The sequence below is a fragment of the Schistocerca americana genome, chromosome X, assembly GCF_021461395.2.
Source record: "Schistocerca americana isolate TAMUIC-IGC-003095 chromosome X, iqSchAmer2.1, whole genome shotgun sequence".
NCBI classification, from domain to species: domain Eukaryota; kingdom Metazoa; phylum Arthropoda; class Insecta; order Orthoptera; family Acrididae; genus Schistocerca; species Schistocerca americana.
The window spans coordinates 188330322-188347698 of NC_060130.1; the positions used below are offsets into that span (position 1 = coordinate 188330322).

At 41.3% G+C, this 17377-nt stretch overlaps 1 long non-coding RNA gene across 1 annotated transcript in view; it reads right to left on the bottom strand.

The window, feature by feature from the left end:
- Positions 1-1319: 1319 nt before the first annotated feature.
- The window catches only part of LOC124556508, a 226979-nt gene continuing 210921 nt past the window's right edge, over positions 1320-17377 (bottom strand). Inside the window, exon 3 of the long non-coding RNA XR_006968613.1 lies at positions 1320-1406. This is a non-coding gene — a long non-coding RNA (uncharacterized LOC124556508). The remainder of the gene's footprint in view (positions 1407-17377) is intronic.

Sequence of the window (17377 nt, forward strand, 5' to 3'; positions counted from 1 at the left end):
ATCAACGTACCGAAAATAGTATACTATTTTCCTCATTAGTGGGTTAGTTGGATTGAAGAATTTCACCTCTAAAGTGTTTGGGAAGATGTCAGCAATGGTTCCTGCAGTGCTACATCCCACTACAACACCATCTTCCTGGGTGTATATGTCATTGTTAAATCAGAAGTAGTTTTGTTTTAGAACCTGTTTTAGTAGGTTCATGATTTCTTGTATTCCTGTCATAGGTAGCTTTCCATATTGTAGTAAGCTCTCTTCTGTGATGGTTATTGTTTCTTGGATTGGAATTCTTATATATAAATTAGTAATGTCAAAGGAAACAAATTTACTATTCTGTGGAATTTTTATGTCTTTTATTTTATTTGCTAGAGCTCTTGAATTTTTGATTGTGAACTGTAGTATTTTTTGAGCAAGTAGTTTAGCTTTTTACTAATCTGGTATGTGGGACTATCAATAGAGTTTACTAAGGTACTTTTCGTTATTAAATTTTTATGTACCTTTGGTTGTCAATATAGTTTGGGTGTTTTTGTATTTACGTTTATACATGCTCTTTTTTCAAAATCAGTTAACAGTGTGTCACAGTTACCAGCGTGTAACATATTTTTATTACTTTTTAGTTTCTGCTGCTTATTTGTTTGTGAGGTCCATATTTAGTTTTTAAATGTTTTGCTTTTGGGTTAGAACTTTTTCTGTTATGTGATATCTCTACGGATATTTTATTCTGTTGACGAATAGACAATTTAGTTGTTACAATAGAAAATCTCGTTAATACGAGTATCAACATGTTATGAAAACTTTCGACACGCATTAGAAAACAATAAAAAAACGAGAGTATTTCTTTAAGTTACCAAACAATTAATAAATTTGTCGCCAAAAGCTCTTTGAAATATTATTCCATAAGTTCAAATTTTTCTGCGGTTTTCTTTCTGTTTTCGCTGCCCTTGTACAGGAGCACAAACGCATACAGCTTGTACGAAACTCATGTGCAAACTGAGAAACAAAACAGCTTCTTAGTTTCTAGCGTACACTGTTAGAGGTCTTCGTCGACTTTGAGTGACTAAACTATTTGATGCTGCTCTGGCTGCTAATTTGCATTGCAGACGCAAATGTTTAAATACTAATCTGTGAAGGTAAATGCACTAGAAATTTCACGATTCAGAGGCAGATATCTACAAGACATTTCTCCCCAGTACAGGATGACATTGCGTTGTGCTAACAGTGGCGACATTCAGTTACCGAAACTCCTCCAATCGCCAACGTTCATAATTGTATATGCCAACAACCAAATATGTAGGATTTGTTATTGGATGCAAAATACTCACCTTACAAATATGAGCTAAAGATGAACACAGTGTACTGGAATATTGTACATCATGGAGAAGTAATGTCCACCAGTTTGACACGGAAATCTAAAACAAATAAATTGTACAGTAGTTAATACCATCAAGGTAACAGAATGGTCAAATATTAACTGTTGGGACCAGCACGAAATGCATAAATGTTATACTATGACATCATTTCATTTACCACATGAGAATTCCTTAGGTAATTGTCTGAAATTGAATAAATACATTAGAAAATAATCACCAGTAACTAAAATGTGAACTAAATTAAGACGTAAAATTAAATAAACAATAGAAACTAAGTAAGTGTTACACAACCGTTTTTCTGAAACAGTCCCGTAACATAAGCAAAATTACGATCAGAACAGCTAATTGACAGCGAAAAATGTGATGTTCAAGTTGATCCCTATTAAAGTTTGAATCCCCCCGAAGCGACGTAGATGACGTTGAAACAAGAACTTTAATATAAGACACTCGGGGCCCAAAATGTCGAGAAATACCCCACAAGTGGATAGCAAATTTTGAACACGTGACGTCACCAGATGACGTACCTCTCCGCAAGTCCATCGGTGGAGCTTGTCGGTCTGTCGTACCTGATCAAACCAGCCCAACCCAAGTATTCGCGTCGGTGTGGCTCCCAGCCTAAATGGGCAACTTCAGAGCATGGGTTCGAGTTTTGCTTCTGGCAGGCAGTATTTTTTTGCATTTTGTTAGACAAATACATGTTTACATTGAGGTAATATAAATTATTTTATTTACAGGTTCCACAGTCTCCACTAGTTCATTTCAAAGAAAAATACAACAAAAAAAACCATATCGTGTGACATGTAAACAAATATAAGCTTCCGAATTGCATCGCTACCAGTGAATGACCTGCGTGTTCCTTACGAAATAAAGTCTGTAAACAAAAAAAGAAGTGACAAAAGGAAAGAAACACAAAATATGGACAGCTTTTGCTTGGTTACAGCGAGGACAATAATTTTGTAACTTCTATGTTTATAACAGACCAAAATAACAAAGTGTGTTCGAAAACAAAGTAGCCTAACGGAGCGAAGCGTTAACACTGCCCCTTATGAGCGAGGGTAGGATCGAGAAGTCCAATCGCTGCGCGTGCGGTGAGGTATGTCATTTGGTGACGTCACATGTTCAATATTTGTCGTCCACTTTTCGGCTGTTTCCCGACACTTGTGGTGCCATGAGCCTTATATTAAATTACTTAGCGTCATCCACGTCGCTACGGAGGTTTTTATACGTTAATAAGAATCACCCTGTGTAACAGTACTAGTGAGTGTCAGTAGCTGGCTAACGTAATTTACTCTCCATTTAGTCTTTTATTTCAATTCGCATCGCTTATATAGATGAGAGGACGTTGAAACCAGACTCGAACGAAACGAGAGCACCGTGAAATCACGTAGGCCACCACCCTTGCGGCAGGTCTCGGAGGGGAGTGCCAGGAGGCGTGCAGTCCTATGGGTGACAGGCCACTGGGTAGTCTAGTGCTGCGTACAAGAAGCACATGTGCAAACACAGGCAAGTTCTCCTTGGCACAAGACCCCAGCTGCGATCATTTTTACAATCCAAAAGTGGAAAGAGAAGGTACTCTGTTATTACTGAAGTCCAAGAAAAGACTGTCATGTACAAAACGTAGAAAGCTGTGTTTTCTCCAGAAAGTGCCAGATGCTAGAGATGGTCTCTCAGAAATGGAGTAGGTACCCATAGTTTTGGGACACTTTGAAGGTGTGAGATGCTATGACCTCATCCCCTTCCCCCACCTCCTCCTTTTCTACGTCCGCAGGTTTGATCCCCCAACCCCCTGGTGTCCTCCTTCCTCTCCACCCCCCCACCCATTGCCACTCCTCTATCGCTGTATCCCTCCCTCTCTCCACCTCCATCTCCTTCATCAGGGCAATTTCCAGCGCCGCCCCCTACCAGATGATGAACTTCACCATGACATCTACCCTTCCTACCAAGTGTAACCTGCCCTCGTTCCCCACCCCCTCCACAGCACCCCCCCCCCCTGTTTCCTTTCCCCTCCTTCCCCCAGAGCGGTTTTTCCTCCTCTCCCTCCCCCCCACCCTGAGTCTCTGCATCCCCTCCTCGACAGTTTCCCTCCCCCATCCTTCCCATCCCGGCCCCCTTCGGCGTCTCCCCCCCACATGTCTCCCCCTCTCTCCCCCCTCTAGCAACCCCAATCCCCCCTTTCTTCCCTTCTCCTTTGTCTCGGTACCCCTGGCAGATCCTCTCAGTTTGTTTGTCGTCGTCGGTGTGCTACGACTGTGTTGTGTTTGATGATATTCTCTAGTGCCGTCAATTTTAATTGTGTGCTGTACTTGTACATAGTGTTGCTGTCTGTGATTGTTCTGTGATATGCCACCTACTGCAACTTTTATGCTCTGGCCATACTTCGCCTTGTGTTCTTTTAGTTGTCAGAGTGTGTGCTTTTTTGTGTATGCTACTGTTTTAAGGTTTTTATCTCATTTTACAGTCGCCCCCCTTTTTGTCTGTTCTCTTTCATTATGTTCCCCCATTTTATATCTCTGTACCACATATTTTCTCCTTTATGTTATTTAAATGTCTTCCATTGTATAATTAATGTCTTTTGGCTGAAGAGCAAAGAGCAGCGTCTATGTTGCTGCCAGCCCGCCCGAGATGGGGAACTGAAGTACAATAAAGGAAAAAGAGAGCGTGACACGATGCTGAACGTTTGCTTCACAGAATCGAAATGTTTATGCAACTAAAGAACTGCCAGGATTGGCTAGTACCAATAAACTAGAGGTTAGATGGAGATTAGATTAGTACTTGTTCCATAGATCCATGAATACGACACTTCGTAATGATGTGGAACGTGTCATGTTAATAAAAGGTGTCTATACAAGATATTACATTGCACAAAATATTACATGAAGCTTAATTTTTTTGTGGGGGTTGGGGAAATTACCCACTTACTACGTCCAAACATTCATCTACTGAGTAGAAGGAGTTGCCATGAAGAAATTCTTTTAATTTCCTTTAAAATGCTATATGGCTATCTGTCAGACTTTTGATGCTATTAGGTCAGTGACGAAAGACTTTTGTGGCAGCATAATTTACCCCCTTCTGAGCCAAAGTTAGATTTAACCTTGTGTAGTGAAGATCATCCTTTCTCCTAGTGTTGTAACCATGTACACTACTATTACTTTTGAATCCGTTCGGATTGTTAATAACAAATTTCAAATATACTGTGAGGCTACAGTGAAGATCTCTAGCTCTTTAAATAAGCGTCTGCAGGATGATCTTGGATGAGCTCCAGCAATTATTCTGATTACACACTTTTGTGCAATGAACACTCTTTTACTCAATGATGAGTTACCCCAAAATATGATGCCATACGAAAGCAGAGAATGAAAATAGGCGTGGTAAGCTAATTTACTCAGATATACAGGGTGATTCAAAAAGAATACCACAACTTTAAAAATGTGTATTTAATGAAAGAATCATAATATAACCTTCTGTTATACATCATTACAAAGAGTATTTAAAAAGGTTTTTTTCACTCAAAAACAAGTTCAGAGATGTTCAATATGGCCTCCTCCAGACACACGAGCAATATCAACCCGATACTCCAACTCGTTCCACACTCTCTGTAGCATATCAGGCGTAACAGTTTGGATAGCTGCTGTTATTTCTCGTTTCAAATCATCAATGGTGGCTGGGAGAGGTGGCCGAAACACCATATCCTTAACATACCCCCATAAGAAAAAATCGCAGGGGGTAAGATCAGGGCCTCTTGGAGGCCAGTGATGAAGTGCTCTGTCACGGGCTGCCTGGCGGCCGATCCATCGCCTCGGGTAGTTGACGTTCAGGTAGTTACGGACAGATAAGTGCCAATGTGGTGGCGCTCCATCCTGCTGAAATATGAATTGTTGTGCTTCTTGTTCGAGCTGAGGGAACAGCCAATTCTCTAACATCTCCAGATACTGTAGTCCAGTTACAGTAGCACCTTCGAAGAAAAAGGGACCAAAAACTTTATTGGCTGAAATGGCGAACAAATGTACAACTAAATGAAACTTTATAGCTCCCTTAATTCGCCGACAGATAGTGCTTAGCTCTGCCTTTTGTCGTTGCAGAGTTTTAAATTCCTAAAGTTGTGGTATTCTTTTTTAATCACCCTGTATATCGCCAAAATTTGCAATGACCCTAATAGCACAAGTAGCTGAACTCTGACTGTTACTGGTTAATCGCCTAAAGAATAGCCAAGGGAAGGGGACTAGCGTTTTCTAAGGAATATTTTTACTGTTCAGCGCTCGGAAGATCCGTAGCCCACACAATGCGAATAGAAGTCGAACACTCGGTACAAAATTACTTCGTCGATGAGAGCCGCCACCCCCAGATTTCGACTCTGCCGGGCTGAGATGCCGCCAGATCAGGTGTATCGAGGGATTTAAGAGAGATTTTGTGGCTTATCTGCACTTAGCCATTGATGAGAGTGCTAACGCTGGAGTGCCACCAATAACTGATTGTACAGCCACTACAGCCTCCATCTACAATTTACTGAGGTGAGATGGAGCCGCAACAATGAAACGATGCATAGGGACGTCGTAGAATTTCATAACTTCATGTTCCACTTTGAAGACTAGCATTCAGACTGAATGACTATCTCACTTTCAACTCCGAATACACGTTCAACGCATTCCATTCTTTTCTTCTTACATCACAGCAATCACGTTACAACTACGCAGTTGTAATTTTTTCACTTAAATGTTACCATAGACCGTTGTATCAGATGTGCAAAGGCTTTACTTGAACAATATTTTGCCGGCCGCGGTGGTCTAGCGGGTCTAGGCGCGCAGTCCGGACCCGCGCGACTGCTACGGTCGCAGGTTCGAATCCTGCCTCGGGCATGGATGTGTGTGATGTCTTTAGGTTAGTTAGGTTTAAGTAGTTCTAAGTTCTAGGGGACTGATGACCACAGATGTTAAGTCCCATAGTGCCAGACTGAAGAGCCTAGAACCGCTCGGCCACAACGGCCGGCAGCCCTTATCTGATAGAAGTGCAATGTTATTGCCTAGATAAGTACACTGTAATTTTATCAATAGTCCTGTACATAAGACAATGGAATCCCGTTTCTTTACCCTTTGACAACATTAAATGCATAACCTAGCTCACTGTACCGCTGAAGACGATCTCAGAACCATTTCTTCCTCAGTTACTTGATGTGGACTATGAATTCTAATTTCACGTGATTGCATCTCGCCTTTCGTAATATTGCTTACAAAACTGAGCTCTTACAAAAAGAAATAATACACAATGTTCTTCGAATATCGTTCTTCTGTTTGCCCGGATGGTGCAATCAACCAGGAGAAGTAATTACTCGATGTTTTGCCGACCGCCTTCTACTGAGGGAAACGTTTCAACCTCCTCTGTACAAATAACTGTGAGAGTTAGGAGTATGTACCAGTAGTACCAAATTATCGTCCTCCACCCTGTCAAAAAATCATATACGTCTGCTTTGGTTTTCTAGTCTCTGTTCTTTCAGCTTACACAAGTAAGCTTCACTTGTAGAGCGCTAAAAGCGCAGCAAAAGTGCTAAGGTCATATTTGACCGTATTTGCTTCTCGCTGTACGTGCTAGAAATGATAATAATTTATAATTTTATTTATTTACAATGCAGTTAATTCCAGTGTTGTGTTTTACGTGGTATGCTACCATAATGCTGTAGCTTCGCTGCTACAGTATGTCGCTTTTTTCCAAATACACGTTGATGTTATATCAGAGAGTTTCTTCGTTTGTTACTTGCTTAAGTTTCTCTTTCCGCACACAAAACATTCCCTCCGGTTTTGAGAATAACTAATTGATTAACGAACTCCAAAACGTATATTTCAGATTAGCTAATAAAGCAAAAAAACTAAATTTTGCCACGCGCATTTCCCTCACAAATTATGATGTTATTTCTCTGACTTGTTGGATTTGGTTAGAACGCAGTTGCTCAGCTGGCAACAATCTGAAAACCTCTAAAACCATAAGTTAATAAATATCCAAATAAAAATTATAGTAGAATTATCTAGTCATCATAATCATCAAGAGCTCATTCTTCAACTTCAGAGTTACAAACCGCTTAAGCATTCACTGTTAAGAGTGTTGGTTTTGTAGCAGTTGTTTTCCTTGCTTTGCAGGCGGCACAGGTTTAGTGAAACTGTAGCAACTGAATCGAGAGGTAGCGCAGTTGTTGAGCCACTGAGCACCGCTCAAGCCATCAAGCACTGTATTTTGTGTTCCATAAATGGGACGGTTTCTTTAATAAGGACATGACAAATTTCGTTTTCCACACTTGCTGAATACGAATTTGTGCTCTGCCTTTAGTAACTTCGTTGTCGGTGGGACGATGAACTTTAATCATCCGTTAACCGATTTATTTTCTACCCAGCAACGATGATTATATATGTCAGTCAAGTCAGCGACTGATTATTTAAGTTAAATTGTGCAAAACTAACAACTAAACAGCACTTTCAATTGAAATCTCGGCTACAACAATAAATACGGTAATGCGTCCGCAACACTTTTAGGACGCAGATCTTTCAACCTACTTCCTACATTATTGATGTCACACAGTGGTTTACATTACACTATTAATATATTATTTGAATTCTCGCGTCACAAATTTTAAAAGTATTTGCATTTATTTCTCAGTACTAAACCAACCAACACGCTGTACAGTTGGCCAACAATCAGCACATAGATTCTTATAAATATCACATAAATGAAAACCTATGGCATTTACTGCATGTTCCCTTACATTCCTCTATTTTCCTGCATTTATTCATTTCGGTTTATCTTACTGATATTGCTTAAATTTTTCATGTATTCTGTAGTTACAATTGATAATTGTTTCTATTGACTGGTTTGTGTATCACTCTCCATGTTTTATACCTCCTGAAGTAGCCTTGTCAAGTACTAATTTTATTTTATTTTATTGGTTTTGTTTCTTAACCCTGTGGCCGGTGCGCGGAAGATATTGCGCCACCGGATGCGAGCGGCACTCAGTTCCGCTTAACATCAAATACCTTTTAACTGACAACTTCTTTGGTTTTCTGGTAGAATTTATAGACAGGAATTTGAGCTACAAGTAAGATCGTTATAAGTGCAGATTTCAGTGCTATTATAGGCCTTTATTAAAGGAAGTCTTACAAAAATGTATAATGAAGACAAACAAAAATACTGTATAGTCATAATAAAGAACAAGAAATCCAATTAAAAAAAAAAAAATATATCGCCAACACACATCAAGACTCACACACTTTGTTCCTCTGGAGAAGATCAGCTGACATTACAAGTCACAATGTTGTGGCTGTGTTGCTTGCAAACAAATCTTTTGCAACTGTTGCAAGTCAGAGTAGCTTTCATATTTTTTTATCACCACAAAGATAGCACCTTCCACACCTTCTAACAACCTCTTCGTTACTTACGGGGATTCATCGATAGGGTGACAGAAATCCTTGGATGTCCCTTGGTAAAGTAAAGAATTGGGCCCTTTGTTTCAGCTGACTCTCCATTAGAGCCAAGGCCAGGTTTGTTTCTTCTAAACTTTTTATCTCGATTATTTGCGAAGAACAGCACTTGGGAATTAATTCTGGCAATATCCAGATACCGGAAAAACAAAGCCAAGGGCCATCTTCTTCTTGTCCTCTGAGTGGGACGTACACAAGTAATCAACAGCAACTACACCACCTTTGGTTGGATTGTGGTCCAGTCTTACAACAGTCGTTTCTGTAGAAGTGTCTTTTTCATCAGTTTGATGCACTGACGACAGAAAGGGAACAGCCTTATTTCTTTTCGTTTGGCACGAAACAAGACGGAAGCCATCCTGAAATTAGAAAAGACAGTTTTCAGTTTATCGCGATCTGTTTGCCAAAAATTCCGGAGGAATTTCCGCTTGTTCTTTTTCAGTGTCCCTATGAAGGCGGGTCCATATTGTAGAAGCTACTGTCCTGAAGGATAACTACTATAATAGTTGTACATAGTTACATTCCTGTGAGCGCCCTTGATTGGTTCAACTAATCTCTTCACAATATCCATAGGCTGGTTAGATGCAAGATATGGTCCAAGATTCTGTCTGCCACAGAACATTTCGGAGTTACAAGTGTAAAATGTCTTGCTATCGCACAATGCGTACAACTTCAAGCCGCACTTGGCAAGCTTATTGGGCATTGACTGCACAAAATCGCAACGTCCACGAAAACTAACGAGAATTTCGTCTATGGTTGTCTACTCCCCTGGGCTGTAATTATTTCTGCAGTTGTCCAAAAATGGAGAGTGGAAGTCACAGATGGCCGCAGTTTTGTCCATTGAAAGTTGCTCTTTTCTCGTGGAAGTATCATCAAATCTCAGTGACCGGAGCAAGAACAGAAAACACTTGTAGCTAAATGCTGTCCTGAAAATAATCATCCCTGTGTCATTTGATGCCCACAGCTTTAACACGTTTGTGCGTCCTAGTTTTTGTGCAGCAATGAGAAACAGTGCTCCTAAGAGGGCCATTATTTCAGAAACAGAAGTATTTCTGCAGTCTGTTCCACGCGTAATTCACAGATAATCACCTGTTATTTATACATCTATTGGTGTTCGTTACAACACAATCAATTATCTCAGGATCAAAAATCAGAGAAAGCTTTCAATTTCAGTTTTAGTTTATGTAGCATTGCGTTTCGGACCGGGGAAGACTTTGATTATATTCTTACGTTTTATTTCACCCGGCACCACTAACGGATTATTTATTCATAAAATTTCTTGGTCTTTACCAAGATAAAAATGGCACCCATCACTTGGTAATTAATTCGCTTCATTCCCGCCGTCATACGATTGTTCAGATTCACTGGAATAATCTGCAGCCTCGATTATTTCTGCATCAACATCGCTGTCAAAGAGATCACCATAATCCTCTTCGTCAGATAATTCCAGAAGAAGGCGCTCAATTTCATTTCGCGTCAATCCTTATCTTTGTGCGAACCTTCAGGACAATAGGAAAAGTATTATACTAATCTTCAGTAACCAAATAATCATCCACTCGAAGTGTTTTTGTAAAATATAGCGTCCGATGTTCAGAACATTTACTTACATCACCACGCGCGTGTGCTACGCAGCACCGCCTCATTTGAGTTGTCCACTTCACAGATCAGCCACGGCTATTATAAAGGGTCTTATAAAGCGACAATAGTGAAACTTGTCGCCTGACAATGTAATCGAAGCATATCTAGCACCATTGTTGTGTGCCTGTCGCGCCAACTCAATTATGAAAATAAAACTGTATTGGCAGTACCGTTTGCCGCCACGCGCCCACCGCATGGTGAATATGAACTGTTATGTGGGCATGCTTCTCCAGTTTTGTGTTAAAGTTTTTTTCGTGTTTACTCCCTTTATATTTATTTATGGTTCGATATTTCACTTTTTAAATTGCATTACCACCACAGTGTCAAAGAGGTCATTTACTGTGGGTTTGTGCTTCAATCTATACGTGTACCGTTTTTTCAAAGAAATGGCTCTGAGCACTATGGGACTTAACTTCTGAGGTCATCAGTCCCCTAAAACTTAGAACCCCGGCCGGCAACGTTTTTTCAAATGCCATTGACAAACATTGTAACTTCTTTGGCGACAATAGTGAATAAATGTCTGATGATGGCCTTGTAGCCGGCCGGAGTGGCCGAGCGGTTCTAGGCGCTTCAGTCTGGAACCGCGCGACCGCTACGGTCACGGGTTCGAATCCTTCCACGGGCATGGATGTGTGTGATGTCCTTAGGTTAGTTAGGTTTAAGTAGTTCTAAATTCTAGGGGACTGATGACCTCAGAAGAAGTCCCATAGTGCTCAGAGCCATTTGAACCATTTGATGGCCTTGTAAGCCGAAAGCAGGTTAACACAATAAATCACTATTGTAGAAGAAAAGCAAACTTGCGCTTTTCAATTATTACGAAAATCTATGAAGTCTTCAAATGTTCAAATGTGTGTGAATTCCTAAGGGACCAAACTTCTGAGCTCATCGGTCCCTAAACTTTCACACTACTTAAACTAACTTATGCTAGGAACAACACACACACACACCCATGCCAGAGGGAGAACTCGAACCTCCGGCGGGAGGGGTATGAAGTGTTGGCAATACATAATAAATTAAAATTTGTACGAGGAAGTAGCAGAAAAAATATATTCCTTAAATAACAAGGAACAGAGACATGGTATCACATACAGGGGAACATCAGTACGAAGTGAATGTATCGAAACGGTTTTGATGGTTCGCAAAACGATCAATAACTTGCACTTTGTTTAGCACTTAAAACTTATCTTAATGACAAGGAAATTGAAACTGCTATGACTGTTTTTCCACAAATGGAACAACCTAGTTTTATTCAACAGCATTCAATAGGCCTTGAAACGAGGAGTATACGGGTTCAACGTTTACCAATGTCCGCAGTCAAACGTTCCGTAACGATAGTTGGGAAGTGTACGTACACAGTACAGTTTCGCCTCGTTCTGCTCCGTGTATGTTGCAGCTGAGGTGAAAATGTGACGTGCTAGCAGCCTCAGCGTTCTCATATATAACGTCATCTCGTTATTTTTGCGAAAAATGCACAACTTCCTTCTGCTAAATCCACATTACACACTGTACACGTACAATCATATTCGAAGCCATTACTACGACGGCACCAATGCATTTGCCATTCTCGCTCTCCACACCTTCCCATTAGCTTGCTAGAAAACAAATAGGATTGTGAGTTTGGCTCAAAATGGCTCTGAGCACTATGGGACTTAACATCTATGGTCATCAGTCCCCTAGAACTTAGAACTACTTAAACCTAACTAACCTAAGGACATCACACAACACCCAGCCATCACGAGGCACAGAAAATCCCTGACCCCGCCGGGAATCGAACCCGGGAACCCGGGCGTGGGAAGCGAGAACGCTACCGCACGACCACGAGATGCGGGCAATTGTGAGTTTGAAATGTGGGTAATGAATTGAATTAATGTGTCTGGCAAGATAAATGAAACCTTCTACCGGTACGCAAGACAAGAAGTGTATTTATTATTTACATACATTTTCTACCAAACTGTGTTACTTAAATAGTCATTTGCTGCGTAAAAGCTGTAATTTACCAAGGCTGTTTTAAAGCATTACGAAACAATTACTGCAACTTGAGTTACGATCATTAGCGTTCCTTTTTCCTATACCCTTCACTCACTCTTTTTGTCCTTAAATTTGTTTGCCCCTGTATGACTAAAATATGCTTCCTCGGTTTCCGATGGACAGAGTAGTTTCGCCTGATCTGAAGACAGCTTCTACAACGTCAGTCGCTATCAAGCATCTGTAACATTAGCCTACATACCTCGCCGCTCTCCAGATATTAAGAGACGCAAATGATGTTGAAATACACAGGCCAGATGTTTCAGTGCTTCCGCCTGACCGAGTTCCACTTTTGGTATCGTTGTCCCCTAACCGCACATTCCTCTAGCCTTACCTCGCTGGCACGAAGCATGCTTGCGCACCTGTCCTTTTGCTTGTATAGGCTGTGTGCAGTAGTTATGTTGGCCCCATTATACCATCTACCCCAAGATTTGTAAGTACGAATACCCATTTAAGCATGTATTTGGCTTTTAATCTTTGTGCCATTCGTCTATGTGATGTGACGTAGATAGTAGGCGCATAAGTGTGACGCTGACCAAGGGTATTAGCCTTGGCGTTTATGTTTAATATGTTTGTCCTCTCATTATCGACATAATACAGGATGTTTCGAAAAATTTCGTCCTATTTCACGAGACCATATTTTCTACATGAGTAAAGATAGAAACTTACGGGGTTCTTAACTTACGCATCCAAACTAAAAGTGGTAAGTTGGCGGTTCATGTGGTTACCGATAGAGGCTTCCATTACGCAACTAGCTCGCCTGCAAGAATCACGTGTCTGGGTATGTTGCAGACCCCGTATGTAAGGCCATTTGTGAACAATGAGCTTTCTCAACGATCATCGGCCTTATGAGGTGTACAGATCTCGCCTGATCCCATGGCGAGTAACCCTTTTTTTGTGGAGTTTGTGTGTCTCCCCTCCCCGCAGCTTTGGCTGAACTGCAACGCCGCATATCAGCAGCACCGAATACTGTTAACTCCAGACATGCTCGCAAAAGTATTGCACGAATTTGACTATTCTGTGAATGTTTGTCGTGCGTCCGGTAAAAGGCATATTGAACATTGGTGAATGAAAATTAAAACTTTGATCCTAAACGTAGCAGTAAAAGGTAAACAAATAGTGTATAAGCATGCATGAAAAATATATATTCATTTAAAATGTGCTGGTCAAGCTTCTATCTTCGCTTATGTAGAAGACATGGCCTTGGGGAATCTTTTAGAAACATCCTATATTACACAGCGTGAGTCAGTCCGTACTTTCCTTATTTGTGTATTTCAGCTATGTCATCGTTAATGAGACATGGAATTACAATCGTTCACAAATACTATTCCAGAAGAATTTTTTCTCTCAGTTACACGTTACTGCCTACAGTGCGCTCACTATCAGGGAAACTCCCTCTCTTCCTTCTAATTGTAACCTGTACTTTTTTTTTTTTTTTTTTTTTGAAATTTGTGGTACGTTCCTGTGGGACCAAACTGCTGAGGTCATCGATCCCTAGGCTTACACACTACTTAATGTAACTTAAAGTAACTAAAGTAACTTACGCTAAGGATAACACACACACCCATGCCCGGGGGAGGACTCGAACATCCGTCCGGGGATCCGCGCGAACCGCGCCGAAGACCAACACCGACTTAAAGGAAGGCCTCGGCGCTTGTTGCTGTCTTCACGTCAGCTAGGCACGGCGAACGCCAGGTCTGTTGCAGGCAGAAACGCCTGGGCGTGCTTATCACTATAAATCTCTTATTTTTGAACAAAATGTTTGGTATTGTTTTGGATTCTGCAGTTTTATTTAGATGAAAGATTTTCTTACTGTCGTAAAGCTACAAATGAAGATCATAGTTCTGTATTACTGAATCCTGTCGAAACAAACGTAGGTCAATATGAGAAGATGCTTTGCACCATTGCAAGCTTCGGAAATTTTACATTCAAGAAACTATATTTACTTTATCCATTTTGCTGTCGAAACTTACCCCAACCCCCTTACAATGAACTCGTTTCTTTTATTTATTTATTTATTTATTTTCGTTTGACATCATCACTGGTAATGTGAACTAATTTACATGTGTAAATGTCCAACTGTTGCCAGTCATTAGATTACAGTCGTTTTCAACGAAAGGAATTCTAAACAGAAAACAAAATAGCTTCATATATCGAAAATACTGCTGAGCTTAAACTTTTTGAAACATGCACATCAGAAAAGATAAATATTCCCCTCTTGCAACTGAAAGGAGAAACTTTATAAAAAAAATTTATTTGATAAAACAAGTATCGCTCTTTTGCCTATACTTCTGTCTCCCACCCCATCCCCAAACGTGTACAATCGCAATATATTTCATTAACATTCAGTGCTCCTCACCCCATAGTCAACCAAGATACCTAAAGAAGAGCACCAATATGTTCACAGTTTCTTGTAAAAGCAACCCAGTACAATCGTAACTTCCTCAGATTTGCAAATAAGGTAAAGAGGCACGAATTCTGTTGCTGCTGGACCATGAAGTTTTTTTTGTATGTCAATCCTTAAAACAGGTGGAAATTTAAGTTCAGGACTACAGTATTTGTTAAGAAGTGTAATGGATTGCACAATTAATTGATTGCAGAAATCTCTCAGAACAATGTGTGTTGGTGAACTACCGCCAATAGTTTCACATTTTCCTGTGTCAGAGAGGGAGAGACCACCATTATGAGTATGCCTGCAACAGACCTGCCTAGCTGACGTGACGTCACGAGCAAGCGCCGAGGCCTTCCTTTGAGTAGGTGTTGCTAAGACCGAGCGGCTACCCCGCGCTCAACTTGTACTGTTAACTCACTTTCTAAATTCCTAAGTTTTGTGTTTTCAGCGTCCTCTTTATATTGTAAGAGTACGCTGATAGTTAAGTAACTATTTCGTTCCCTTATAAGGAAAACTGCAATGATCTGGAAGTCTAATATGAAAAGACTTGAGCAGGCATCGTACCGTTGGAAGCGGTAACTTCTCGCCTTCGTCGAGCTGAGCATTGGCCCACTTAACCAACAGCCAGCGCCTACAGTGAAGTGCGACTATAAATTAGCAATGCCGTACGTGTAAGCACTCGTAACTGCCAGGAAACAAGCCAGTCACCAAACTCCCAGTCTCACCACCTGCCAAAAAGGATATTATAATAATGTATTCGAGCAATATGGCCCGGTTTCATTCACGGAAGTCGACTTCGCTGTTATTAAAAATTTATTTTCAATGTCTTATTCATACCGCTTACAAAATGATTTCGAATAATATGTGTCTACCTCCATAAAAGATTTATAAAATCTATGTATACCTGATTGAAAGCATTGAAGATTCACAGCCATAGTTTACTAGATTATCGAAATATACTAAATAAATATTGGACCGCGACAATATTGTGAGGACTAAAATGTGAAAAACGAGGAAACAAGTGATGTATGTGGAAGGCCGGTAAGAAACCGTCAAGTGTACATGCAGCAAATGGTTCAAATGGCTCTGAGCACTATGGGACTCAACATCTCAGGTCATCAGTCCCCTAGAACTTAGAACTACTTAAACCTAACTAATCTAAGGACAACACACACATCCATGCCCCAGGCAGGAATCGAATCTGCGACCGTAGCGGTCGCGCGGTTCCAGACTGAAGCGCCTAGAACCGCTCGGCCACCAACGGCCGGCGTACCTGCAGCAGGCCGGCCGCGGTGGTCTAGCGGTTCTAGGCGCTCAGTCCGGAACCGCGCGACTGCTACGGTCGCAGGTTCGAATCCTGCCTCGGGCATGGATGTGTGTGATGTCCTTAGGTTAGTTAGGTTTAAGTAGTTCTAAGTTCTAGGGGACTGATGACCGCAGATGTTAAGTCCCATAGTGCTCAGAGCCATTTGAACCATTTGAACCTGCAGCAGTGCGTACTCAATGTTGTGATTATGATTGCAAGTCGTGGGCATTGGAAACACACTATTCGAATTTAAGGAAGCACGAGGGCACTGAGCTGATGAAAGAGACATTACATTACAACCTTCCGTCGAGGATCAAGTCGTTAGGAACAGAACTGTGATAGGATAAGAATCACAAATAAAATTGCTATGTTCTTTCTCTCGTGGTCTCGCGGTAGTGTTCTCGCTTTCCGAGCAGGGGGTCCCGGGTTCGATTCCCGGCGGGGTCAGGGATTTTCACCTGCCTCGAGATGACTGGGTGTTTTGTCGTCTTCATCATCATCATTCATCCCCCTCACGGTCGGAGGAAGGCAATGACAGACCACCTCCGTTAGGACCTTGCCTATTACAGCAGTGCGAGTCTCTCGCATCGTCCTCTACGCTCTGTCAAGGAGTATGGGGCTTCATCATCATCATCATCATCATCATCATGTTTCTTCTCATAATATCTATCCCGGCATTCGCCTTAATCGATTTATGGGAGCCCTGGAAAATCTAAATATGGACTGTTGGATGGAGATCTGAACACCAGTCCTCCTCATCGCTGACATGACGTGAGACAGAATCCCTGGCAGATTACAGATAATCCACAATCGGGATGAGGTGAGATAGGAATTGAATTCACTGCTGTGAAGAAGATTCTAAGAGGGAAGTAGAATTCAACAGCAATACCAGCGAGGTGGTACCGTATACGGGGAGAGTATACAGGTTTCCCCATTTATCTTGACCACACCAAATAACCTGAAGACCTCCGACCAAGCTGCACGAGTCTATGCTATAGAACTGGTGGCAGAATGTCGGTCATACTTTCTCCGTCTGATTGTATCGGTGGTTCGGAGAGGTTCGATCTGCACGCTTGGCAACCCGCCAGATGCATTCTTCTCGCAAATACGCACCAAGAACCTCGGAGAATATATGGGTTATCCACTTTGCCAGTGAGCCCACGAACAGTGGGTCAGTTGCAGTTTGGCACAGAGA